Genomic DNA, 22,091 nt, shown 5'->3' with positions numbered 1-22,091 from the left:
CAGTACATGATGCTGATGACTGAGAACCAGTGTGACACCTGCTAACACCTGGGACACTATGGAAAGGTGTTGTGACCTTGGGTTTTCTGGCTGGCTTTTACACATAACAGAACCATATGGTTAGCTTGTTTGTGATAATGTGAAGTTCAAAATTGGTGAATTTCAGTTCAAGTCCTACAGGGTTACATTATTCAGGAACATAGCAATGTACAAAAGTATGCATAATTATACAAAATTAATAATATCATTTAAAAATAATATAAACATATAAATATATATTTAGAGTTTGGTAAAATCATTTAAATAATTTTAAATGAAAACATATCAGTACTACTGTGAACTACTTTTGTATGTGTGAGGTGGCAATAGATATTTCTTGATATTCCAAAGGACTGCCCCAGATCCCTTATGGAAATAGAGGTGTAACTTCATAAATGAATGTAAAAACTATTATTCGAAGTGTTGTGGCCAATCAAGTGGTGTCTAGGAGGTCACTATGGCTACAGATCATCGTTTGGAGTTAATCCAGTGAATGGGGGTTTTCTTTTTGAGTTTAACTTCTCAAGGCATGTGGTCACATGTGAACAATGGGAGCTCAGAGTAGAAACCTTATTTTGAAAATCAACTAAGATTTAGTTTTCCACTTCAGCCACTCACTGAGATGACAGTTTCATGATGAAGATTGAAACCAACATCGAGTAAAATTTGTCTTAGTGGAAAGAAAATAGAAGTTAGTTGTTTAAGAGTCTGAGGCTTTTAGACATTTGATTATTGCTGAAAACAAAATCCATAATTTAATGGAGGATACTTCTGGATGATATATAAACAAGGTTTATAGAGTACAAAGGCAAAAAGAGGAAGAGATCTTTGGAAAATGCTAACCAGTAAGGATTTGGCTTTGCTGGGCCTTTTATATCAACCCTGGAATCTATCTCCTTGGTTCTTGACGAATAGATGCAGAAATAGAACTTGCACGGTCAGGACATGGGTGTCGATTGTGAACGGTGTTTTAAGCCTCTGTGTTCCTGAGATCATGGCTATTTTACCAAGTCCTGGGTTGAGGGATCTGAATGCTGAGTGAGAAGTCAGAGAAGGAGTTAGTGTGGAGCAATGTGGACATGTATGTCCCCAAGGGAAGGAGGATTGGCTGAATGTGATGATCAAGTGCGAATCCACTCTGCTCTCTCACGCCGCAATCCTCCATCTCTCTCCTCCATCTTCCCAGACTCGGGGAACTCCCTTGGCAGTAACTTTTGGGTCCAGCCCCTTCTACCTCACTGACTCAGAACCTACCCTCTATCCCCTCTAATCTCCTCCCCGCAGAGGTACTACTCATTTCACACTTCCTCAAGGGGCTTAAAAACATGAAAGCTCTTTACTTCCCCTCCCAGAGGGTGTGTGTGTGTGTGTGTGTGTGTGTGTGTGTGTGTGTGTGTGTTTGAAGGGGTAGTTGTATTGGCACAGGCTGCGGTGTGAGGACTTCTCAGACTTTAGAAAAATGGTATAGCCACTCTTTCCTGAGGGGAGGGTGAAGACTGGTAAAGCTCCTTCTTAACACCTCACCTATTGTATGAAGAGTAAGAGCCAGCTGTTTGGTTCCTAGTTTCTAACCAGACTTCTGTGCCCACTTAGTGGGGCTTGTGGGAGCATGCAGAACACAGCAGCTGTCCCATCCTCCTGCTCACACATTTTTGCTTTTGCCTCCTCCATCTTTTGGATCTCCCCAGCTCGCTCCCATATGTGCCTCAGGCTGCCGGCTTTTCTGGCTCTATCCTCAGGATTCCAGCTCTAACACAGTGCCAAAAAGCTCTCTTAAGCCCCAGGAACCACAGCTGCCTTGGGACATTCTAACTTCTTCTAGTAGAAGCAGACCAGATACCTTTCAAAATACAGCCTGCAGAACAAGAGGTATCTTTATCCTGTGTCCTCAGGGAAAGGAAATCTCTCTCTGGGGTGACAGATACATGAAATAATTTTATGTCAAACCTTATTATCAGTTCCAGAGCATCTTGGATACTTACTGTGGTCACAAAATCACTGCCTCGAACCCACTGCAGGCCACTTTGAAGAAGGTCAAGCTCTCTTTCTCCTGTTAGGCTCAGCCTGGCTTTTCATGCCAAAAGGAGAAGCTGGGACCACAGTGCCTGAACCCAGCCTGGAGTTCTCCCTCCCATTTTCTGTCTTTCTCACTCAAACCAGGAGGCACCACCAAACATGATAAAAATTGCCCAGTTTTTTCCAGTACTCCTTTCATAGTCATCTGTGACTGTGGGTTTGGCATCTCTTCATGTAGTACACATCACTGTGGGCAGAGAGCCCTCTCAGCTTGGCTGACAGTCATTTTACACAGATTGTACACAAGCTGTCATTGAGGATGGAATTGGCATTCCCACCAGCCTTCCTTCTAGACCAGAGACAGGCTTGGTAGCCCCTCTGCCATAAGAGGCCAGGGACAGGGCAGGTAGTCTTCTCTCCCTGTCAGCCCTGGCACATCCTGAATCTCCTCACTGAGCTCCGGGGCTTTTGTTTTGTCACAGGAGAGCAATAGTTCTTGGTCAAGGCTCAGAGCAGGAAAGTTACATACCTTTACAACCTATATTCTCTTTATATTCCAAATGAGTACAGCTTCCTGGATTCCTACCGGAATGCATAGTTTTGAAACCTAGTTTACAGTAATGAATAAAGAAAAGAAAAGCTGTCATGGCCATTTAGGCCCCAGATGTTAAGATTCATGTGTCTGAGAAGCAGCAGCATGGAGGCAACTTTCTGATGTCGTATTCTGAATGGGACTGTGGACACCATGGAAAGGCAGCACGAGCCATTTTCTGCGTGGGTGCTGCCCATCACTGGCCTGTGCCCGGGACAATGAAGCTGCATCTCACATGGTCCCACGCCCTTCTTCAGGTCTTCTTCCCCCTCCTCCAAAACTTCCAACTCTAGGGCATACTGGGGGTGACTTTGGGAATCAGGCGCAGGCTTCAGGCACATCTGGAGTCGTGGCCAGGCCTGGGTCCTTCTGTTCTGTAGTAGGCCCCAAGCAGAAGCAGCTTCACTTTCCCAATTTGAGAGCCACAAAGACGATGTGGCTTCATCCTCCCTCTGTCCCTGGAGGCCCTACTGTGCACAAGAGGAAGAGGCATGGCAAGTTCATGAGTCCTCCAAAATGAGATTCCTGGTGGTTATCTTACTTTTCCACTTACAATAATCCTTAAACTATCTTAATAAGTTTTCCAACATTTCAGTTAGTTTCATTTATCTCCTTAAGATAAGATGGAAAAAAGTTTTGAAATTACCTCCAGGCTTTTTGCATCAACTAGATAAATGGGGAGGTCTGAGAGAGGTTAATACCTTGCAGCCTAATCTTTCTCTGGTATCCCATCAGGGCAGTTGTGATCTGTTGAATATCAACAGGATGACTGCAGGTCTCCTGGAAGGAGTTATCAACTAATTTCAAACTAGAGATAAAAGCCTGTGAAATACACAAACGCTCATTTCTAATTAAATAATTCACTCAGCAAATTTTGTTCAAATTTACTTTCCCCATTTAGAGCAAGTTCTTTCCAATACCCCAAGGAGAGATTGCAAGATGGGTGATGAGTAAGTCTTTAGTAATCAAATTTGGTGATTATCTGCTCAGAGATGGTGTGGCAACAATCTGTAGGATTATTAAAAGAGGACTTTAATGATGTCTTTTTAAATCATGTTTTGGTTTCTGCCCCATCCATTCCAGAAATCCTTTACAAAGAACTGACTCTAGACCATACCAGAGTAGTGGGAGGCCCTCGCTGCTTGCACTCTGGTCCAAGCTGTGGGGTGTTCTACAGTTTTTGTGGAGGTTGGGATTTGCGAGACAATGCCATGAAAGTTTGCATATATGGGACTTCCAACCGTATGGAGTAGTTCCTGCAAAAGAGGTCAAGCTGTGTGCCTGGGTGGCTCAGTCAGTTAAGTGTCTGTGTTTGGCTTGGATGGTGATCCTGGGGTCCTGGAATTGAGTCCTGCATCGAGGGGGGGGGTTCCCGCTCAGCGGGGAGTCTGCTTCTCCCTGTGCCCCTCCCCACTGCTGGTGATCTCTCTCACACTCTCTCTCTCTCAAATGAACAAATAAAATCTTTTTTAAAAAAAAGAAAAAAGAGGTCAAGATGGAAAATAGTATTATAAGAAAGGGTTCCATGGAGGGACCATACCTCTTGATCTGGGAGTTTGTACTGAGGCCAGGAAACATTAAATAAAAAGATAAGACTTTTTCCTCTGGCTTTGGGGGTCAAATTTGTTCCAGTTCTTAAGAATACAGCCCAATGGTGAGTCTGAGGAAGAGGGGGTTTGTCCCATTGTGGGAAAGACTGGCTGCCGGTTCCCAAAGGGATGTCCCAACAAAGGGAACGGAGCTTCAGCTCAGATTACAGTCTCAGTCAGGGCATCCTACTGACCTGCCAAAGGACTGGACCTTCTGGGGGGCAACTGACTCCTGGGGCATCTCACCAAAGAGAGGATCACAACATGATAATAGTAATCCCTGCTGGGGCATCCCCAGATTTCCCCAACAGGGAAAGCCAGACACTGGGTGGCCACACAGGACCAGAAAAAGGAGGGGACTCACCACTCAGCCGCCTAGGAACGTGTTTTGCCCATAGATCAGGATGGCAGCTGGATCCACAGGAATAAAGGAAAAAAAGGGAGGGGGCCCAAAGAAGCAAGGTAGCTGAGAGTCAGCCAGCATCAGGAAAGGGTCCCAACCAAGTCTGCAATGGGGGCAGATTCACCCTAGATAAGCTGCAAATGGAGTGGGAGAGGAGAGGAAAGGGGTCTTTCACCCTCACAGGCTGTTGGAGAGTCCAACCTGTTGGCCCCCAGACCTTCAGACCACACCAGGGAGCTGCCCTGGCCAGACATCTTCACTTGTCTGGGGAGTACTAGGGCAGTGCCAAAGGGCCGAAAAGAGAAAGGAGAGGGAGGGAAGGGTCCCTCTGAAGGGCAAGAAGGGGAATCCCTCACCCTTTTGGGAAAGGGCAGTCTGCCTGGTTCCCCCTGGGGCTTCCGATCCTAACTGAGGAGTAACCTCCACCGGAGGTCATCAGTTCCCCGAGGAGTACTAGAGTCAGTCCACCAGGGAAAGTCCCCGGAAATTCCTGGACAATCCAGGGAGAGTCCTGGACCAACAGAGGGTCCCTGTACAGGCCACCAGATGTGGGGTGTCCCGATTGGATTGGGAACCGATGCCATAGTCAGTAAAGGAATTCACCCAAGGCAGAACAAACCTCAAGGGAGCAACGGGCAGGACAGCAAAGGTGAGATTGTGACAAGGTGGTGGTGAGGGGCCACAGTTATAGGGACGGAGTGAGTGTGGAGTGAGGGATGTATGGAATTTTCCCTTTTTTGGTACCTCAGGAACTGTGCCTGGTTGTAATTGGTCAGTTAGGGCCTATGGTTATTTGAAGGTGGGTTGCTTCATGAGCCTGTTTGCATTGCCTGTTCATATTTAGCTGGGCGGTTGCTGTGGGCGCTTTTGCCTTGCTCTGCACAAGCTACCCCATCACTCCCTCAGATGATTGGAATTGCCTTTTAAATGGACTCCCTTCAGGGCTGCCAGGGTGGCCCAGTCAGTTAATCATTGGCCTTCATCTCAGGTCATGATCCTGGAGTCCTGGGATCAAGCCCCACTTTGGGCTCCCTGCTCAGTGAGGAGCCTGCTTCTCCCCCTCCTCCCTATTTGTGCTCTCTCTCACTATCTCTTTCTCTGTATCAAATAAATAAAATCTTTAAAAAATAAATAAGTGGACTTCCCTCTTCTGCCCTTGTCTCCCTACAGTCTGTTCTCAACACAGCAGTCAGCATGATTCTGTTAAAACGTGAGTCAGATCATGAAATCCCTCTGCTCAAAACCCTTAAATAATTTCCCATCTCACCCAAAGTAAAAGCCAAAGCCTTCATGGCCTGCAGGGCCCTTCCTAATCTGCTGTCCACCCCCAGCACTCTGACCTCCCTCTCACTGTCCTCGGCCACCCTGCTCTCTCTGCCTGTTTCCTTCCTTCCTAAGGGTTCTTCTTACAGTCATCTAAGTGAGTCCTTCTCTTACCACCTAGTTTACTGTCACAACCGTCCAATTTTCTCTCTTCTTCCCTGCTTTATTTCCTCTGAGGCACTTTAAACCATGACACGTTATACTTTGCATGTTCATCTTGTTTTATTTTGTATTTTTCCTCTACCCCCATCCCCCACCCCACCCAAGACCAGACCATAAGCTCTAGGAAGACACCCTCTTCTGTCAGCTTTCTTCCCTGCTTCATCCATAGGGCATAGGTCAGTGCCTGCCACATATTAGGTACTCACTTAATACTTGTTGAATGGCTGGTTGACTTGGGGCATGAGTCAGCCATTTGGAGGCCATGTGCAAGATTGGTAAGCAGAGGCGGTTAAAGGAAGAGAGCACACATTGGGCAGGGAGGGAAAGCCAAGAAAAGAGATCACAAACCCCTGAGAGACAGAAAGAATAGCCTCCATCTTCAACTTACAAGTGCCCCTTTCTGACTCCCATTAGGCGTCTGACATGCGATTTATTTCCTGTCTTTGTATGGTCCACATATGTACATAATATTACCCACTTTATCTTTACAGCAACGCTCTTTAACTTGATCCAGCTTGAAAGGGAGAGTAGAAAGAGACAACATTTGAAGAGCAGGCAGCCCAGATCACCCGGGGCCTTACAGGCCAGTGTAAGTACTTTGGTTTTTGCTTTGTTTGAAATGGGAGGCCACTGCAATGTGTTTTTGATCAGAAGAGTGACAAGCGGATTTTTATTTAAAGGAGCTGCCTATGATTGCTGTATGTAGATAACCATTGTAAGGAGGTATATTAGGGTTCTCCAGAGAAACAGAACCAATAGGTTATGTATAGAGAGAGAGAGAAAAAGAGGGAGATTTACTTTAACGAATCGTCCACACTTTTGTTAGGGCTGGCAAGTTTAAAATCCATAATACTGGACAGCACCATTTCATACCCATTAGGATGACTATTATCCAAAAACAAACCCCAGAAAATGACAAGTATTGGTAAGAATTGGAACCTTTGAACACTGTTGATGGGAATGTAAAATGGTATAGCCACTGTGGAAAACAATATAGTGGTTCCTCAAACAATTAAAAATAGAACGATTATATGATCTAGAATTCTACTTCCAGGTATATACCCAAAAGAATAGAAAGTAGGGTCTCAAAGAGGTATTTGTACACTCATGTTCATAGCAGTGTTATTCACAGCACTTAAAATGTGGAAGCAACCCAAGTGTCCATCAACAGATGAATGGATAAGCAAAATGTGGTATATACGTACAATAGAATGTCATTCACCCTTTACAAGCAAGGCAGTTCTGACTTATGCTACAACATAGATGAACCTTGAGGATATTATACTAAATGAAATAAGCTTGTCACAAAAAGACAAATACTCTATGATTCCACTTACATGAGGTACTTAGAGTAAGTCAAAATCATAGAGGTAGAAAGTGTGATGGTGTTTTCCAGAGACTAGAGGAAGTGAGGAATGGGGAGTTATTGTTTAATGGATTATAGAGTTTCCGTTTTACAAGATGAAAAGATATATGGATATATTATGGTGGTGATAGCTGTACAACATTGTGAATATATTCAATACCCCTAAACTGTACACTTAAAAATGATTAAGATGGTAATTTTTATGTTATATGCATTTTACCACAATAAAAAAGATTGGGGGGAAAATAGAAGAGGTGATGTTGCAGTCTTGACTCAAAAGGTGGAAACTCAGGTAGAATTTCTGTGTTGTAGTCTAGAGGCAAAATTCTTTCCTCTTTAGGAAGCCTCTGTCTTTGCTCTTAAGACCTTCAACTGATTGGATAAGGCCCACCCACATTATAGAGGATAATCTGCTTTACTTAAAATCTACTGACTTAAATGTTAATCACATCTAAAAAAAATGCCTTCACAGCAATATCTAGACTGGTATTTGATCAAACAACTGGACACTATACCCTAGCCAAGTTTACACATCAAAGTAGCCATCATGGGAGGATCGGGTGGAATCAGGGAGACCAGTAAAGAGAAAGTAGGATAATCCAGATGGACAATCACAGTAGCTCGGACCAGAGTACTAAGAGTGGAGATGATGAGAAGTGGTAAATGTTGGATATATTTTGAAGGTCAGGCTGACAGCATTTGCCAATAATTGGATGTGGGGTGTGAGAGAAAATGAAGAGGATGATTCCAAAGCTCTTGGCCTGAGCAACCCGAAGATATTGTTTCTGTCAACTAAAATGGGAAGGCTGCAGGAGGGAGCATTTTGCAGGGAGAATGAGGGGGAAATCAAGAGTTCTGTTTCAGACCTGTTCTGTTAGGATGCTCAGGAAACATCCAAGTAAAGATGCTGAATAGCCAGTTAGATATATGTGCTGGAGTTTAGAGGAAAGGTCTAGATGGGAGATAGAAGTTTCCAAATGTAGATGTCATGTCAAAGTCATGAGACTAGTGACCTCGGCTGTAGCTATTTTGGTGGAGTGATGTGGTCCAAAGCTTGATTGGAGGGGCTTCAAGAGAGAATTAAAGAGATGGTATTGAGTCTATAGATAATTCTTTTCAAGAGTTTTTCTATAAAAAGAAGGAGAGCAATATAAGAGTGGGGTCCACAGGTTTTTTAAAAATTAAGTATATAATGGTATATGAATATGCTTATGGAAGTGGTCCAGGAGAGAGGGAAAAAAAATTCAGGGACTTTAATGAGCATTTACTGTGTGCTGGAGCTGTGCTAAATACAGGTGTCTGGTCGCTCCTAATCACCACAGCAAGCTTTTGAGGTTGGAACTGTTATCACCCCCACTTCACAGCCGAGGGGACTGAGGAAGAGAGAGTCAAAGTCACACAACTACTAAGAGGCAGAGTCAGGGCCTGAACTCAGGAGTGTCTGATTCCAGAGCTGTGAGGCACTTCCCTGAACAGATCTACATTCTAGCCCCCATTTGTAGAATCCACTAAAGATATAAAGGGATATCTCAGGAACCTTGTCTAAAACTGTGAATTTTATGGAGAAAACTCTGTATTGTAAGGATGTTTGCTAAATTGAGGATTCTCAAAGGAAATGTCCTTCTTAGACATCAAAAGCTGATGTTTGGGGGTCTCCAGAATACAGACTGCTTTCTCTTACCTTCGTCACCTTGCATGTTTGGTTCTGGGCTACCCCTCAATCCTTCTTGTTGAGTGAATTGCAGCCAAGTTCAATCACTTTTTTGAGGTTCTCCTTAATCCCCAGATACTGTTGCCCATGTGACGTTGGAGTATAATCTCCATGTTTGAACACTTTCAGACAAGGATCTGAACTCATTTTGTGTGCTAGGGCCAGCTACCTGAAAACCTCTCGGTACATTTTTGTCAAATAATTAATCGATCCAGGGGCGCCTGGGTGGCACAGCGGTTGAGCGTCTGCCTTCGGCTCAGGGTGTGATCCTGGCGTTGTGGGATCGAACCCCACATCAGGCTCTTCCGCTGCGAGCCTGCTTCTCCCACTCCCCATGCTTGTGTTCCCTCTCTCGCTGGCTGTCTCTATCTCTGTCGAATAAATAAACAAAATCTTAAAAAAAAAAAAAATTAATCGATCCAGTTAGATAAGGATAACAATCCCTTGTTCTCATAGATGAGAGATTGTCAATGAAGTGGGGGACCCCCCCCATTCCTGGGGTATCTGGCAATGCTTCCAGCATTTTTTGATTATCACAACTGAGGTTGAAGGTTTACTAGTGGTGTCAACTGGGTAGAAGCCAGATGTACTGTTAAACAGCGCACAGTGCAGAGTAGTTCACCGCAACAAAGAGTTATCTGGCCCAAATAACTCAGAACTCAGTTTTTCAATCTCTTTAATCTCTTTCATAGATTAAAACAGAAAATGGAGTTCTGAGATATATACCAACAAGCATTTTTCCTGCTTTTTTTTTTTTTCTCATTCTGATTATTCCTAGGCTAGGGTGAGATGCTTATTTCATCAGATCATGGGTTCCTTCTCCAGCAGCTGCAGCCTAGACATCTTGTCCCAAAACTGAAGTAGTTCCCTAAAGTAAAGAGGCACTAGCCCATTACCCTTAGAATTAGGTTACAACTCCCCAAATCAAGTGCTGAAAATGGCTCTTCTTGCCTTTCCACCCTTCCAGATTCTCTCAGGGATTTTCAGAATTTTTAACAATAAATACATCAACACTAACTTCATAGCCATTCTGGAATACAATGGAGTATAGTACTGCTGATAATCTATGACCAATTCCCTCTAAAGCCACCAGATTCTAAAAATCTATAGACAAAAGCTTTTCCTAAGCTTGCTCCCATCTCCAAGTACAGAAATGGGAAACATTTGGATTCAGGTCCCTCCCCAGCAAATATATGGAAACATATGTTTCCATATGTTTTAACAATATATGTCAAGCTCAGAGACAAAGAGAAAAGTCTAGTTGCCAAAAATGAAGAGGGGCTTCTTAATGCTGAGTAGAATTGGGGTTTTGTGACCCACAGGAGTAAGCAAACTCAACATCAGGTTTTCTTACCGTTTGGGGGTTGGGGTGTGCAGGAAAGGGGGACAAGAGCAGAGGCCATAGGTCCTGCACAAGTGGGGAAATTGAATTGACTCCCTGAACAAAGCTGGGAGTTGGGGAAATCTTTGTCTGCAGTTTAAGGGCTTGTTTTGGATGCAAGTACCAACCCCTCTTATTGGAGAAAGAGTCATTCTTAAAAAATCAGAACTCGAAGGCTCCTCTGCATGCAACAATGTGGCAGACTTTTGCACTACATAGATAGACAGACAGACACAGAGAAACACACAGAGTTGAGAAATTGGCAGACCTCTTAATACCCTGTCAGAGGTGATCTCAAAACTGAGCTGAAGGACTGTCTCTACAACTCGGAAGTGCGTAGGATACTTGAAGAAGGTAATTGCCACTACAGATGAGCTGAAAACAAATAAGGAAACGCAGTTTGTTCAGAGATAATCAACTGGTGCAAAAATAGGAGAAATTAAATCCAAAACACTGCATATAGTGGGTTAATCTGAAAGTGATTTCAAAATAAGTGTTTAAAATGTTGAAAGAAATGAAGTTCATTAGGCAAGATGGGGCATTTTGAAACACAACAGCAGAGAGACTGGAAAGACAAACAACTTTTAAAAAGAGGATCTCTCAATGGTGGGGAAAGCAGCAGCTAGAAAGAGTTTAAGAGCCACTAAAACAATAAACTGAGGGCTTCAGAGGGGAGGGGGTGGGGGAATGGGATAGGATGGTGATGGGTAGTAAGGAGGGCACGTATTGCATGGTGCACTGGGTATTGTATGCAACTAATGAATCATGGAACTTTACATCAAAAACCAGGGATGTACTGTATGGTGACTAACATAATATAATAAAAAATATTATTATTAAAAAAACAATAAACTACCAATTATTCATATAACTGGGTTACTGAGGAGTGGTCTCAGCTCATTGGGGTGTAAACATTTGAAATTTAAAATTGTTCCTAATTACTTCTAAATTGGCTCTCTTGACACTCTCCTTTCCCTTTGGGTCGCTGGTCCATCAATATCTGTGGCTGGCTTCTCTATCATTCTCACCACTTATGGTTATTAGAACCATCTCATTTTGACATTTAAGATGAATCTTATTTATTTTAAAACTTCATTCTGGTCTCATCTCTTCTCCTGCCTTCACCTGTGGGGTGAGAGTAAACGCAGGGAGTCCTCTGATCTAAGGAATCTGGGGCAGCCTGATAATTTAAGGTGGAGGCCCTGGCCCTCCTGAGGGATCAAAAGCAGGAAGGGAGAGGAAAGGACTGTCATTTGTGCTTTGGAGGGTAGGCCCCGAAGGAGAGGAAGCAGGAAATTCTGTCCTCCTGATGTCTCTACGAGTAAAGAAGCCTCCTGATTTTCTTCCAGGCTGTCCACATAGCTCAGAATACCAGGATTTGGGAGGAGGGAAGACAGCCAGGATAGTAGCTCTTTCCAGAGGTCAATACTATGCCATTAACTGGCCTTTCCTTTAAACTGTCCTCCAGGAAGTATGGGTAGAGTGGGCATTCATAGCCACAATCTTCAGATGAGGAAATCCAGGCCTAGAGTGTAGGCATGACTTGCCCAAAGATACACAGAGTCAGGACTTAATCCAGGGCACAAAGTCTAGTGTTTTACTCGCTCTTGGGGCTGGTCACCTATTCTGCTGCGCCTTCCTTCTTGTGTCCCTTTTGGGTTCTGTTTCTTAGCAAAGGAGATACAGGGGTGTATGAAACACAAGTGATACTCAAAGAAAATATCTGTAAAATCACTTTCAAGACTGTAAAGCTATATAGGTGCAAGGAAGAATGGCTCGTAAGTGTGGAAATGTTTTATAATGTTATTCTTCTCCATCATGACTAATAATTGTAATTTCTCATCTTCCCTGAGAATTGAACATCAGATTAGGGCAAATATGACGGCTAGACAGGGGAATCCCTAAATTGAAACATTATAAAGAAAGAGTGTAGAGACCTGGCAAAGAAATTGGGGAAGGAGCTCATCTCTCTAGGTGACTTCTCCTGAAAGCAAAATAAACCATGAAAACCAGTTGTGGAAGACATTGGGATCATTCAAAGAGCAGCTATCAGAAATGTTTTTTCATGAAAATAACTCTGATTTTTTTTAAGTGATCTGGTTTGGGGTACCATGTACCTAGCCAAAAAGGATAGGAAAAATACAAAAGCTTCAGGAAGAATTTATATGCCCCAAGAGTGAATGATTGGTCTCACTTGGGTTCATGTGTGAAAGAAAGAAAATACCATTAACCAAAAGGCAGAGTTCTGAGTCCTAGAAGCCTGTGTTTCTCACTCTCCCCCCCCCCCCACATCCTCAGCTGGCCAGAAAGGGAAAAAAAACAATGCCCCTTAAGGACTTTTTTTAAGTGAGAAATGAGGCCAGTCATCATATAGCTGCTGAATGCCATCTACTGAAGGAAATAAGACATGTTTACCAGTGTCAGACAGATGTGTTTATGAGTGATTATCTAAATGCGACCCCTCACGTCCAGCTTGTGCGGCACTCACGGAGGAAAATCTAGGTTATTTGATGGGCGAGAAAGCGTAGAACCATGAAATGGTAGAGCTAAAAGGCATTAGAGAGCATTCCATGCAGTTTCCTATTTTTCAAATGAATGATAAGGGCCCCAGAGTGATTAAGTGACTTGCTCAGCATCACATAGATAGTGGCACAGCTGCATGAACCCAAATCTTCTAATCCCCAGTCCTGTGCTGTTTCCTATGCTCTTGAGAATATTTTCCCATAAAATGCATTTTATGTAGTTGGTTGTAAGACCTATCTATGGAAGATCATGAAAACTAAGTGTTTATTTCCTGTGGGCTGAATTATAAAGAGGATATTGACATCACTTACTTGACCTGAAGCAGTGCGAATCAGTAATTGAATCTTAAATTGTTCATGTTAAGAATTGTTAAAAAGATTTAAAACTCTTTCCATATTTTCCCCATTGTGCGCCATACGTTTATGTGAAAGAAATATGCCATTTCTTCTCAGCTCAGAATTCATAGTGATTTTCAGGGGAAAGAAATTTCACCATGTAATGGGAACAGTCAGTCAGGAGGGAAATCAGATGGCGCAGGTCTCCTGAGATTCCCCGCCATGGCCACTGTGCTGGCGGCTGTTATTGTCCATCTATTTCCTGTCTTCCTTCTTGAAGCCGGCTGAGTGCAGCCAGAGGGCATCATGCCACCCTGTGTGCTTGTTCTCCCACAGACCCAGACGATTAAACCCCAGCTGCCTCCTTTCTACCAGCCCAGATTATTGGGGTCACTCTCTCTCAAATTCCTTCCAACAGCTCTTTTGCCTTCCTGTGTTCTCAAGCTCCCATTCTTCTTGGTCCCCTCCGTCTATAGAATGATCTTGCCCCAATTTTACTGAAAACAATCAAAGCCATTCAACATGACATAACAGAACTTACCTTTTCTTTACTCAAAAGTGTCTCTTGATCTTCTGACCTTTTTCAAAGGAAAAAAGGTTTCTTTTCTCTTCAAAGTCTAGTCCTCTATCTGTGCTTGGGAATCCCTCCTAGGACATTGCTCCATCAATGACCAACATTTTTTTCTTCAGTTCTATTTTCTCTCTTCTCTTTCTGACTCCTCTCTTGCCTAGAAAACCCTCACATTTTCCTTAAACTTGGAAAGAATCTTTTAGCCACTTCCTCTCAAGCTAAACCTCATCTCTGCCCTTCCTTTTATTGCCAAACTTGATCTACTCTCACCACCTCCTTAACACCTTGTAATCTCAATTTATTCCAATTGTCTCCTGAAATCATTTTGTAGAAAATGAGAATAATTGAAATTTAATCATTAGCCTCAATGGCCTATTCTTACTTTTCAGTCTTTCTTGAGCTTGATGCAGGGTTTTGTTTGCTCAGGAGATATTTACTAAACACCTATATTGGCAAGGCCCTGAGCTCAGCCCTGTGGGGAATAAAGATGAGTGATGTCCTGCCAGAAGCTTATAAACTAGTGGAAGAAATAAATACAGAAATGTATCAAGTGAGTGCTTTTTCCTTTCCCAGCAGTTTGGTTCTATAATTCAATGACATTTTTCATATTATTTGTGTCTGTGTCTAATCACCCTAGTTCTAATCTAAGTTCCTGGAGGAATGGGACTCTTTTCCTCTGTCCCCAGTTGGGCCCTGAACAGAACCTTGGCCCTGGTAAGTGTTTGTGGTAGTCAGTCTCTGAGACAGCCACAAAGATCCTCACCCTCTGGTGTTCGTGCCCTTGCATAGTCTCTTTCTATATTGAATAGGGCTGACCTATACCACCAGTAGGATATTGAAGAAAGTATAGTTTGTGACTTTTGAGGCTAGTTCATAAAAGACATTACAGCTTTGTCTCGCTGTCTCTTGGACCACTCACTCTAGCAAAAGGCTGTCATGAGAACATTCAGGCAGCCTTTTGATTGAGGACCCTGCCCGTGACCAAGCCTTCCAATGACTGAAGCCCTCACTGACATCTTGACTGCAATATAGCCAGATTTGACCTGAGCCAGAACCTCCCAACTAAGCCATTACCAAATTCCTAACCCATAGAAGCTGTGTCTGATAATATATGTTTCTAGTGTTAAAATGTTGCATTTTTGAGTAATTTGTTATATAAGAGTAATTAATTCAGATTTTGGTACCTGAAAGTGCAATCATGCTACTATAATAAAAATCTAAAACATGGGGGTGGCTTTTGAACTGGAAAGCAGGCAGAAGTTGGAGGCCATGGAAGAAACTGAGAAAGAAGGCTGAAGAGCCTTGAAGGACCTGACAGTAGAAGCTTGATAGCCTTTGAGGAGGCTGCAAGGGAGGCTTAAAGGAAATTTTTAAAAAGTTATTAGAAATGAGAGGAAAGTTGATTCTTCTTGTAAAGTGGCAAAATGTTCAGCAACAAAGTGGAAAGGAGAAATTATACCTGGTGAACTGGTTGATCTGTCTAAGGAGATTTTCAGTCAGAGTGTTGATGCTACCTGGTTTCTTCTTGCTGCTTATAATAAAATGTAAGAGGGGAGAAAAGAGCTAAAGGAAGGTCTGATAAACAAAATGACCCCAGAAGTATTATATTTAAAGTTTCCCAGTTTGCCCTTCTAGCAAACTTTTCTGAGTACACTCAGGAAAACATGATCTAAAGATGAAGCCAAGGAATCGACTAAAAAATCCTTCATTAAGGTCCCAGAAAGATCCAAAGTGTGCTTCAAGAACTATTCATTCAAACAGTAGGGCTTCGAAGAAGTCTAAGGATGGTGTCCCCTAGCAGGCCCAGAGAAGCTCAGGAAGAGAGGGGCTTACCTTGAAGCAATTTGTGGATTTGACTTTTACCTAACGGAGTGAACCCCAAATAAGAGTACAGACCCACAAAGTTTTGTCCAACTCACACATTGTCTTCTCCTAAATATGGCCAACTTGTATTATAAGGGACAGAGATAGTACAAAAGGGAAAGTGGCTTCTAGATCCCCAAACTTCTTCTGGAGGAAACAAGCTGAGAAAAACTTTGCAGCTGCCCACACAGGTTATGCATGATGCAACAGGAAAGATGACTCTGAGGGTGGAGCCAAGAGCCATTGAGAATCATTCTAGGAAGGAATAGTGCTGACTAGTGAGGCCTCTTATGAACAGTCTGTGAAGAACTAAGACCTCTTACCAATAGCTGTGTGAGTGAGCAGTACTGGAGGTGGATCCTCCAGCCTCAGTCCAGCCTTCAGATGACTGCAGCTCCACTGACATCTTGACCACAGCTACAATCACCAAGCTAAATGGCTCCTGAATTCTTGACTCTGAAACACTGCGTGAAGTAATAAATGTCTATTTTTGTTTTAGGCTACTACATTTTGGGGCACTGTGTTATATAGTAATAGATAACTAATATAGTGTTCAAATAAATATTTGTTGATGAAACGAAATAAATCATATCTCAAGAAGGAATATAACCAAATCCCCAGTATGGCCCATAATTAAGTACAAGAAATCTGAAATGTATCCAACTAGGCCCTTGGCAGAGAGAAAAGTTGACTTAATCAGTTTTCCGTGTAGACACACAATACAAAGAGGAAGCGTGTGGAGGTATTACAATTCATTTCACCAGCTGACCACCGTTTTTCTCTTACTTGACTGCTCAAGGAGTGTCCAAAGTATATGTGGAATGGCAAGGCAAACAGATCGTGACCTAGGAGATCATATTCCACAGAAGTTAAGTTTCATCATCCTCTCATTCTCCCTTTGTTCCTCTCGTTTAGGTTTGAATTTATCTTTGTTGTCATTGCTTCATTTTCCAGGATTACATGAAAGAACTGAAGTATGGTGTAGGTGAAAGCAATATAGCTAGGAACCACTATCTTATTTTTATACTCATACAAGCCTTCCTTAGAATAGGAAGGGTTTAAATGCTAGATCCCAAAAGAGCGAACTCAGAGGAACTACTTCAAGAAGCCAGTAAGGAAGGTATGATCCTGCTCTTTAAATAAGTCCACAGGAATTGATGGAAAGTTATCTCCCAAGAAGAGGACTGTCACCACATGGAGAGGTTGAAGGGCCCAATGAGAACAGCACTCACACTGGGTCTGTATTCACAAGTCTGACGCTGAAGAAGTTCCTGTCACTGCCTGAAAATTCCTAATGTAAATTGTTACCAGAAAGGATGCAAGACTGTTGTTGTTTTACTTCTACCAAATCCATTGGCACTGCTGAGGAATTATCTGAACTGAAAAATCCTAAAATTAGTCTTATATTCGACCGCAGAATGTGGCTTAAACTGATGGGAATTCTTCTCTCAAGTGAAAAGGCCCCCAAGGAGTAGACAACCCGAGCCCCCTGTGGCTCCCTGTCCCTCCAACCTTCAAACACAGCTGCTGTACCTCCAAGTGGGCATCTTGGTCACGTTCCATGCAGGAAAAAGGGAGAAGGAAAGGTGACAAAAGGCAGAATGGGCATGCTAGGCATGTCTGTCCCTTTTGAAAAGCTTCCACAGAACCTGTGTCCAGTGACTGCCACTCACATCTTAGTGGCCAGAATTGGGTCACTTGACCATTCCTACATGTAAAGAAGTCTAAAACAGTGAAGTTCTAGTTCTCTTGCCTCTTTAACAGAGGAAAGTAGGGAGCAGGGAGTTGTGAGTGCCATACTGAGGGATGTAAGAGAGCTTAGGTAATTCTGCTAATCTGTCCTTCTGCCTCAAACAAGATTATTCCCCACACATAATTTTCTGTATTAGAGTATGTAGTGAATATTGGAATGAAGAAAGAGATCTCTTGCCCCATCCGTCACCCCCCTTTGCAGCAGAGCAAAACAACAAGATTTGTCTTTTAGAAAACAGAAGCCTTGGGAGTCACTTCACTGGGGGTCAGACCTGTCCTCTCAGCAGCATAGGTGATTATTTTTCTTAATTACCATTGCTTCGCATCTTGTTATGTGAGCTGTCAGCGTCTTAATTTAGCTAAAGACTTTCCACAATCATATTAGATTTATTTGGCACCCAATTTACTTAACATAGCTTTTGCTGTGAACGTTAATCAGAGGCCCCAAAACTCTTAATAAGCTCAATATTTTACAGTGAACACTACCCTGAGGAATGCTTTATGAAAATGATGGCAAGGCACAGGGTCTGTAGCTTTCAGAATCAATAAGTTACCAACTAATGAATTAAGAAGGTCTTGAACTTATACTTCACTACAGGCTTCATGTAGCAGATGCACAAATGAGCTTTTGTAAATGCAGCTGGTTCTTAGCAGAAAATTTCTCTTAACCCAGCAGCTGGGTATAGGAGAATCTGTGTGGTCTTATAATGACCAAACAACATTTACCATTCAATAATTTAATTGATCTTGGTTTTGCTACTATTTCTTTAACTATTTCTTGTGTGATAAAACTTTTTGTTTTCTTTTTATGTTTCTACCAGTCCTGACATTTTTTTTAAAGATTTATTTATTTATTTGAAAGAGAGAGAGAGGAGGGGGAAGAATGAGGGAGAGAGAATCCCCAAGCAGACTCTGCCCTGAGTATGGATCCTGATGCAGGGCTCAATCCCAGGACCCTGAGACGAGGACCCCAGCTGAAACCAAGAGTCAGCCACCCAACCAACTATGCCACCCAGGTGCCCCCTGAGTTTTGATATCAGTGAAAATCTTTGAGGCAGATAAAAACACCCTGTTGAGATAACTCTCTCCATTTATCAAGGAGGGGTGAGTTTACAATACAAGAACCCAACCTTGTGTAATTTAAAACCTAAGACTAAAATGCAAATGGAGAGGAACACAGGACAATCATAAAACAGACATACCATTTATAAATTCCCTTTGGGGAAGCAGAGAGAGGCTGGGGTGTTGGGAGGGGACAAAGGAAGCGAAACACTCCTGGATTCTGAACCAAGAGTTCAGTTCCCTCACCCCTTAAATAACACTTGCTCTGCCTATTTCAGAGGTATTGTGAGGACTGATTGAAATGGTGTTGTGAAAGTGTTTCTAAAACTTGAAGACACCGTGTTAATACGATAGGTCCTTTTAAAACCTAATTTTGGCAATGGAACAAGTGAACAGGTGCTCACATTATGGTAAACTCAGCACAGAGGCAAGTCACAAAGAGATTATGGCCCTGGATATAAATAGCCCAGGGGCACTTTAAAGGGTTGCAGTAGGAATCCCAGATACCCTATGTTTTTTAGGGCCCCAAACTTCCCTAAGATCCCTATAAAACAAGGGGCACGGCCTGGGACCCAGTCAATAATTTGGGCTCTGGACAACCCTGCAACCTCTCCTCATCAGAATGACAAGAAGGAGAAGCCCCCCCCAGCAAAGAAAAGACAGTGAGTCTGTGGCCTCTGCCACAGAAATAATGGATATGGATGTAACCAAATTATCAGAAATGGAATTCAGAGTAACGATGGTCAAAATGATGAGTAGAATTGAAAAAACTATTAACGAAAAGGTTACTGAGAATATAGAATCCCTAAGGACAGAAATGAGAGCGAATCTGACAGAAATTAAAAATTCTATGGGCCAAATGCAGGCAAAACTAGAGGCTCTGACGGCCAGGGTCACCGAAGCAGAGGAACGGGTTAGTGAATTGGAGGATGGGTTAATAGAGGAAAAAACGAAAATAGAAGCTGGTCTTAAAAAAATCCACGCCCACGAATGTAGGTTACAGGAGATTACTGACTCAATGAAACGATCCAATGTTAGAATCATCGGCATCCCCGAGGGGGTGGAGAAAAACAGAGGTCTAGAAGAGATATTTGAACAAATTGTAGCTGAAAACTTCCCTAATCTAGCGAGGGAAACAAACATTCGTGTCCAAGAGGCAGAGAGGACCCCTCCCAAGCTCAACCATGACAAACCTACACCACGTCACGTCATAGTGCAATTCGCAAATATTAGATCCAAGGATACAGTATTGAAAGCGGCCAGGGCAAAGAAATTTCTCACGTACCAAGGCAAAGGCATCAGAATTACGTCAGACCTGTCTACACAGACCCGGATGAGAGAAAGGGTTGGGGGAGCATTTTTAAAGCTCTTTCCTGAGATGTTTTCATTTAAAAAAATGTGTTTATTGCCAGGAGGACTTTATAAGGAGCCTGAAACTACAGAAGTTAAGGGGCTTAGCAGGCACACATAGTCGGTTAACAGCAGAGCGAGGAGTAGGGCTCAAGCTTCCTGGCTCCTAGTCTAAAGCTCTGGCCACTAGAAAAACCCTCCAGCATGATTTGAATCCTTTAGCACCAGTTTCCTTTGTTCCAAGCCCATACAAACTAATGAGTAAGAACAAGAAGAGATGATTTAATTTCCCTGGACTTCTAATACCTCACCTATGAACAGTTTTCACAGGGAAAGTAATGGGCACCATGTTTCATCTAAATTGGTTTCCTTTCTGCAAAGCCAAATCCATCTATTTTCAGGACAGAAAAGCTGGGTGCTTATGGCCTCTCTGTGGAGTTCTGCATGGGAATTTGATATGATGGGAGCATCATAATGGGCCAGCCTGCCCGGCTTCATAATGAAAGTGCTAGACCACTATTAGATTGCACAGGGGGCCCATTTGTTTGTGAGGTTCTCTGCTTTGAGCTAGATTGCCTTCTTTTGAAGCTGGAAAGTACATTGATTTAGGTTGCTGTACTGAAGAGTTTGTCTTCATCACTTCAGGGTGCTATAACAAAAATACCATAGACTGGGTGGCCTAAACAACAAACATCTATTTCTCACAGTCCTGGAGACTGGGAAGTCCAGGATCAAGGTGCCGCTAGATCTGTTCTCCCCTGAGGACCTGCCTGTTGGCATGTAGACATGCTACCTTCTCACTGATACTCACGTGGCTGAGAGAGCGTTGCTCTCTTCTTACAAGGACACTAATCCCATAAATGTGGGCTCCACCCTCATGACCTAATTACCACACCTCCACATACCTACTATCACATTGGGGATTAGGCTTCAACATATGAGTTTTGGGGGGAAACAAACACTCAGTCCGTAGCACAGTTATGAGCAGTTTTTCTTCCTTACCTTGCCTGTTGGACCTGACGTTGACTCTGTCTGATTTATATCCCTCTAAGAAGTGTAAGCAATAACCCGTTTTTGGTTTCAATTACACAGACCATTTTCCTTCCTACTGAAATGAGAATAGGATGAATATTGCAATAAAATAAGTGGTTTTGTGAAGTAAGTGCTCAAACTAATGAAGGCTTGTTGCCTCACAGAGGTGACCTCCTCCCTTCACAGTTGAAGTGACTAGTGTTAACCAAGGAAAATTTGTATTATAAACTTTTTTTTTTTTTAAAGATTTTATTTATTTATGTGACAGAGAGACAGCCAGCGAGAGAGGGAACACAGCAGGGGGAGTGGGAGAGGAAGAAGCAGGCTCACAGCGGAGGAGCCTGATGTGGGACTCGATCCCGGTACGCCAGGATCACGCCCTGAGCCGAAGGCAGACGCTTTAACGACTGCGCCACCCAGGCACCCCCTGTATTATAAACTTTTTATCAGGGAATTACACATGCATAATTTATGTGTGTACACATATTGGTAGAATTTTATGAACCTTAGAAAACATGGAAATACACTTCATATTGCTTTTGGACTCTATACCACACAATTAAGCACGTAATTATGCAGTAATTCTTTTCATATGTTAGTTTTGAAAGCCCTTTGAAGTTGAAGGTCATGTACTAAACTTCTTTTATGTCATCCACCAGACCTAACACAATCTTAGGCATGTAGAAGGTGTTCAAGAAATATTTTTTAATCAGTTGATTTCAACAGATAAAATATTGATCCTTAGGTGTTCACAAACAGCTGGGGAGGTAGGGAGGGTCCCGTGGATGAAGTCCTGTAAGTGCCATGTCAAAGATGTGATAACATTTGCAACTTAGGAAGATGACTCTGATGGCCACATGGAGGGTGGGGCTGGAAAGGGGGCAAAGGGTGGCAGATGATGGTTGCAGGGAGATATTTTGGAAGTTGTTGAATGGCCCAGGTGGGAAAATGTCTAAATAATGGCAATGATGGGAGAAAAGATAAGAGAGATGCAAGAGATATGTAGTAAGTACAATCGGTT

The 22,091-nt window shown here is 42.9% G+C and overlaps 1 long non-coding RNA gene across 3 annotated transcripts in view; it reads left to right on the top strand.

Annotated features, from left to right (window-relative positions):
* Positions 1-22,091, top strand: part of LOC148110069 (uncharacterized) — a 245,774-nt gene that overhangs the window by 110,062 nt on the left and 113,621 nt on the right. For 2 of the 3 annotated variants that reach the window (XR_015724481.1, XR_015724478.1), the window contains one exon: positions 6,616-6,713. This is a non-coding gene — a long non-coding RNA (uncharacterized LOC148110069). Of the gene's footprint in view, positions 1-6,615; positions 9,490-22,091 lie in introns of those variants that run through there. The other variant, XR_015724479.1, reaches the window with a different exon arrangement.

The sequence above is a fragment of the Ursus americanus genome, chromosome 5, assembly GCF_024610735.1.
Source record: "Ursus americanus isolate L20-20 chromosome 5, mUrsAme1.1.p, whole genome shotgun sequence".
Taxonomy (NCBI): domain Eukaryota; kingdom Metazoa; phylum Chordata; class Mammalia; order Carnivora; family Ursidae; genus Ursus; species Ursus americanus.
This window is presented reverse-complemented; position numbering and strand designations above follow the sequence as displayed.